This window comes from Columba livia, unplaced genomic scaffold (assembly GCF_036013475.1).
Source record: "Columba livia isolate bColLiv1 breed racing homer unplaced genomic scaffold, bColLiv1.pat.W.v2 Scaffold_103, whole genome shotgun sequence".
Lineage (NCBI taxonomy): Eukaryota > Metazoa > Chordata > Aves > Columbiformes > Columbidae > Columba > Columba livia.
In genome coordinates, this window is record NW_027043008.1 from 2089021 (window position 1) to 2095732 (window position 6712).

Genomic DNA, 6712 nt, shown 5'->3' on the forward strand with positions numbered 1-6712 from the left:
GGATGGTTTTTATACTGTACTTCCACAATCTGTTGGCAGTACAAAAAAATAAGCTGCAGATCTCCTTAGGCTGAGTCATGGTGCTTTGGGGCAGGGACCGTGCATATCATGGGAATATTTCACAGTTTCTGCTCTGTTTTCAGTGTATGACACCAAAACACCCACCTGATGACATCCTTTCAAGAGCAAAGGCAGCAATTTGCAGAATTCCGCTTCTTAGGGGAAGTGAGAAATTGCTGAGCTGACACCAAGTCCTGCAGTGTCCCTGTCACCTGCAGAGCCACCGCATCCTCGCCACGGCAGTGGGCATTGTGACAAAGGTTCTATGTCAGCTGGGTGTGGCAGCCAGGCGCCCCCTAGGGGATGGGGAGCCTGTCAGCCCCGGGCGTGTCACTGCCTGGTGTCCCTGCTGCCACCAGCCAGGCCTCTGAAAACTTGTCAAACCATGCCCAGACGTGGGGCCAGTTTGGCCCAAAGTCTGCAAGAGACAAGTCGGGAAGAAAGATATGGGACAGAGGGAGAAAGCGAAGGGAGCAGGAGAAAGGGAAGGAAGAATAAAAAGTAGTGTTGGGCTGCAGGAGTGAGATGGAGGAATTGCAAGAAAAGAGGCAGGAAGCAGGACAGTGAGAGAAAAGGAAAGAAGAGACATGCAGCCAGACGAGGGCTTAGTGAGAGAGGATGGGACAGAGAACAGGATGAGAAGGAAATAAGGCAAGGCTAGGACAGGCAAGGACAGGCAAGGCAAGGCTAGGCTGCAGGACATGAATTTGCTTTATAGTTTCTAGCACATTCGTCTCCAGACTAGGAGGAAAGCCATAAGACCGTATGGATTAGGCCCAAGCAAAAACCCCAGCTACTTGAGACACTTAGACTAAGCCTAAAATACCAAGATCTCTCCATAAGGATGGTTTTTATACTGTACTTCCACAATCTGCTGGCAGTACAAAAAAATAAGCTGCAGATCTCCTTAGGCTGAGTCATGGTGCTTTGGGGCAGGGACCGTGCATATCATGGGAATATTTCACAGTTTCTGCTCTGTTTTCAGTGTATGACACCAAAACACCCACCTGATGACATCCTTTCAAGAGCAAAGGCAGCAATTTGCAGAATTCCGCTTCTTAGGGGAAGTGAGAAACTGCTGAGCTGACACCAAGTCCTGCAGTGTCCCTGTCACCTGCAGAGCCACCGCATCCTCGCCACAGCAGCGGGCTTTGTGACAAAGGTTCTATGTCAGCTGGGTGTGGCAGCCAGGCGCCCCCTAGGGGATGGGGAGCCTGTCAGCCCCGGGCCTGTCACTGCCTGGTGTCCCTGCTGCCACCAGCCAGGCCTCTGAAAACTTGTCAAACCATGCCCAGACTTGGGGCCAGTTTGGCCCAAAGTCTGCAAGAGACAAGTCGGGAAGAAAGATATGGGACAGAGGGAGAAAGCGAAGGGAGCAGGAGAAAGGGAAGGAAGAATAAAAAGTAGTGTTGGGCTGCAGGAGTGAGATGGAGGAATTGCAAGAAAAGAGGCAGGAAGCAGGACAGTGAGAGAAAAGGAAAGAAGAGACATGCAGCCAGACGAGGGCTTAGTGAGAGAGGATGGGACAGAGAACAGGATGAGAAGGAAATAAGGCAAGGATAGGACAGGCAAGGACAGGCAAGGCAAGGCTAGGCTGCAGGACATGAATTTGCTTTATAGTTTCTAGCACATTCGTCTTCAGACTAGGAGGAAAGCCATAAGACCGTATGGATTAGGCCCAAGCAAAAACCCCAGCTACTTGAGACACTTAGACTAAGCCTAAAATACCAAGATCTCTCCATAAGGATGGTTTTTATACTGTACTTCCACAATCTGCTGGCAGTACAAAAAAATAAGCTGCAGATCTCCTTAGGCTGAGTCATGGTGCTTTGGGGCAGGGACCGTGCATATCATGGGAATATTTCACAGTTTCTGCTCTGTTTTCAGTGTATGACACCAAAACACCCACCTGATGACACCCTTTCAAGAGCAAAGGCAGCAATTTGCAGAATTCCGCTTCTTAGGGGAAGTGAGAAACTGCTGAGCTGACACCAAGTCCTGCAGTGTCCCTGTCACCTGCAGAGCCACCGCATCCTCGCCACAGCAGCGGGCTTTGTGACAAAGGTTCTATGTCAGCTGGGTGTGGCAGCCAGGCGCCCCCTAGGGGATGGGGAGCCTGTCAGCCCCGGGCCTGTCACTGCCTGGTGTCCCTGCTGCCACCAGCCAGGCCTCTGAAAACTTGTCAAACCATGCCCAGACTTGGGGCCAGTTTGGCCCAAAGTCTGCAAGAGACAAGTCGGGAAGAAAGATATGGGACAGAGGGAGAAAGCGAAGGGAGCAGGAGAAAGGGAAGGAAGAATAAAAAGTAGTGTTGGGCTGCAGGAGTGAGATGGAGGAATTGCAAGAAATGAGGCAGGAAGCAGGAGAGTGAGAGAAAAGGAAAGAAGAGACATGCAGCCAGACGAGGGGTTAGTGAGAGAGGATGGGACAGAGAACAGGATGAGAAGGACATAAGGCAAGGCTAGGACAGGCAAGGACAGGCAAGGCAAGGCTAGGCTGCAGGACATGTTTTTGCTTTATAGTTTCTAGCACATTCGTCTTCAGACTAGGAGGAAAGCCATAAGACCGTATGGATTAGGCCCAAGCAAAAACCCCAGCTACTTGAGACACTTAGACTAAGCCTAAAATACCAAGATCTCTCCATAAGGATGGTTTTTATACTGTACTTCCACAATCTGTTGGCAGTACAAAAAAATAAGCTGCAGATCTCCTTAGGCTGAGTCATGGTGCTTTGGGGCAGGGACCGTGCATATCATGGGAATATTTCACAGTTTCTGCTCTGTTTTCAGTGTATGACACCAAAACACCCACCTGATGACACCCTTTCAAGAGCAAAGGCAGCAATTTGCAGAATTCCGCTTCTTAGGGGAAGTGAGAAACTGCTGAGCTGACACCAAGTCCTGCAGTGTCCCTGTCACCTGCAGAGCCACCGCATCCTCGCCACAGCAGCGGGCTTTGTGACAAAGGTTCTATGTCAGCTGGGTGTGGCAGCCAGGCGCCCCCTAGGGGATGGGGAGCCTGTCAGCCCCGGGCCTGTCACTGCCTGGTGTCCCTGCTGCCACCAGCCAGGCCTCTGAAAACTTGTCAAACCATGCCCAGACTTGGGGCCAGTTTGGCCCAAAGTCTGCAAGAGACAAGTCGGGAAGAAAGATATGGGACAGAGGGAGAAAGCGAAGGGAGCAGGAGAAAGGGAAGGAAGAATAAAAAGTAGTGTTGGGCTGCAGGAGTGAGATGGAGGAATTGCAAGAAAAGAGGCAGGAAGCAGGACAGTGAGAGAAAAGGAAAGAAGAGACATGCAGCCAGACGAGGGCTTAGTGAGAGAGGATGGGACAGAGAACAGGATGAGAAGGAAATAAGGCAAGGATAGGACAGGCAAGGACAGGCAAGGCAAGGCTAGGCTGCAGGACATGTTTTTGCTTTATAGTTTCTAGCACATTCATCTTCAGACTAGGAGGAAAGCCATAAGACCGTATGGATTAGGCCCAAGCAAAAACCCCAGCTACTTGAGACACTTAGACTAAGCCTAAAATACCAAGATCTCTCCATAAGGATGGTTTTTATACTGTACTTCCACAATCTGCTGGCAGTACAAAAAAATAAGCTGCAGATCTCCTTAGGCTGAGTCATGGTGCTTTGGGGCAGGGACCATGCATATCATGGGAATATTTCACAGTTTCTGCTCTGTTTTCAGTGTATGACACCAAAACACCCACCTGATGACATCCTTTCAAGAGCAAAGGCAGCAATTTGCAGAATTCCCCTTCTTAGGGGAAGTGAGAAATTGCTGAGCTGACACCAAGTCCTGCAGTGTCCCTGTCACCTGCAGAGCCACCGCATCCTCGCCACGGCAGCAGGCATTGTGACAAAGGTTCTATGTCAGCTGGGTGTGGCAGCCAGGCGCCCCCTAGGGGATGGGGAGCCTGTCAGCCCCGGGCCTGTCACTGCCTGTTGTCCCTCTGAAAACTTGTCAAACCATGCCCAGACGTGGGGCCAGTTTGGCCCAAAGTCTGCAAGAGACAAGTCGGGAAGAAAGATATGGGACAGAGGGAGAAAGCGAAGGGAGCAGGAGAAAGGGAAGGAAGAATAAAAAGTAGTGTTGGGCTGCAGGAGTGAGATGGAGGAATTGCAAGAAAAGAGGCAGGAAGCAGGAGAGTGAGAGAAAAGGAAAGAAGAGACATGCAGCCAGACGAGGGGTTAGTGAGAGAGGATGGGACAGAGAACAGGATGAGAAGGACATAAGGCAAGGCTAGGACAGGCAAGGACAGGCAAGGCAAGGCTAGGCTGCAGGACATGTTTTTGCTTTATAGTTTCTAGCACATTCGTCTTCAGACTAGGAGGAAAGCCATAAGACCGTATGGATTAGGCCCAAGCAAAAACCCCAGCTACTTGAGACACTTAGACTAAGCCTAAAATACCAAGATCTCTCCATAAGGATGGTTTTTATACTGTACTTCCACAATCTGCTGGCAGTACAAAAAAATAAGCTGCAGATCTCCTTAGGCTGAGTCATGGTGCTTTGGGGCAGGGACCGTGCATATCATGGGAATATTTCACAGTTTCTGCTCTGTTTTCAGTGTATGACACCAAAACACCCACCTGATGACATCCTTTCAAGAGCAAAGGCAGCAATTTGCAGAATTCCGCTTCTTAGGGGAAGTGAGAAACTGCTGAGCTGACACCAAGTCCTGCAGTGTCCCTGTCACCTGCAGAGCCACCGCATCCTCGCCACAGCAGCGGGCTTTGTGACAAAGGTTCTATGTCAGCTGGGTGTGGCAGCCAGGCGCCCCCTAGGGGATGGGGAGCCTGTCAGCCCCGGGCCTGTCACTGCCTGGTGTCCCTGCTGCCACCAGCCAGGCCTCTGAAAACTTGTCAAACCATGCCCAGACTTGGGGCCAGTTTGGCCCAAAGTCTGCAAGAGACAAGTCGGGAAGAAAGATAGGGGACAGAGGGAGAAAGCGAAGGGAGCAGGAGAAAGGGAAGGAAGAATAAAAAGTAGTGTTGGGCTGCAGGAGTGAGATGGAGGAATTGCAAGAAAAGAGGCAGGAAGCAGGAGAGTGAGAGAAAAGGAAAGAAGAGACATGCAGCCAGACGAGGGCTTAGTGAGAGAGGATGGGACAGAGAACAGGATGAGAAGGAAATAAGGCAAGGATAGGACAGGCAAGGACAGGCAAGGCAAGGCTAGGCTGCAGGACATGTTTTTGCTTTATAGTTTCTAGCACATTCATCTTCAGACTAGGAGGAAAGCCATAAGACCGTATGGATTAGGCCCAAGCAAAAACCCCAGCTACTTGAGACACTTAGACTAAGCCTAAAATACCAAGATCTCTCCATAAGGATGGTTTTTATACTGTACTTCCACAATCTGCTGGCAGTACAAAAAAATAAGCTGCAGATCTCCTTAGGCTGAGTCATGGTGCTTTGGGGCAGGGACCATGCATATCATGGGAATATTTCACAGTTTCTGCTCTGTTTTCAGTGTATGACACCAAAACACCCACCTGATGACATCCTTTCAAGAGCAAAGGCAGCAATTTGCAGAATTCCCCTTCTTAGGGGAAGTGAGAAATTGCTGAGCTGACACCAAGTCCTGCAGTGTCCCTGTCACCTGCAGAGCCACCGCATCCTCGCCACGGCAGCAGGCATTGTGACAAAGGTTCTATGTCAGCTGGGTGTGGCAGCCAGGCGCCCCCTAGGGGATGGGGAGCCTGTCAGCCCCGGGCCTGTCACTGCCTGTTGTCCCTCTGAAAACTTGTCAAACCATGCCCAGACGTGGGGCCAGTTTGGCCCAAAGTCTGCAAGAGACAAGTCGGGAAGAAAGATATGGGACAGAGGGAGAAAGCGAAGGGAGCAGGAGAAAGGGAAGGAAGAATAAAAAGTAGTGTTGGGCTGCAGGAGTGAGATGGAGGAATTGCAAGAAAAGAGGCAGGAAGCAGGAGAGTGAGAGAAAAGGAAAGAAGAGACATGCAGCCAGACGAGGGGTTAGTGAGAGAGGATGGGACAGAGAACAGGATGAGAAGGACATAAGGCAAGGCTAGGACAGGCAAGGACAGGCAAGGCAAGGCTAGGCTGCAGGACATGTTTTTGCTTTATAGTTTCTAGCACATTCGTCTTCAGACTAGGAGGAAAGCCATAAGACCGTATGGATTAGGCCCAAGCAAAAACCCCAGATACTTGAGACACTTAGACTAAGCCTAAAATACCAAGATCTCTCCATAAGGATGGTTTTTATACTGTACTTCCACAATCTGCTGGCAGTACAAAAAAATAAGCTGCAGATCTCCTTAGGCTGAGTCATGGTGCTTTGGGGCAGGGACCATGCATATCATGGGAATATTTCACAGTTTCTGCTCTGTTTTCAGTGTATGACACCAAAACACCCACCTGATGACATCCTTTCAAGAGCAAAGGCAGCAATTTGCAGAATTCCGCTTATAGGGGAAGTGAGAAATTGCTGAGCTGACACCAAGTCCTGCAGTGTCCCTGTCACCTGCAGAGCCACCGCATCCTCGCCACGGCAGCGGGCATTGTGACAAAGGTTCTATGTCAGCTGGGTGTGGCAGCCAGGCGCCCCCTAGGGGATGGGGAGCCTGTCAGCCCCGGGCCTGTCACTGCCTGGTGTCCCTCTGAAAACTTGTCAAACCATGCCCAGACT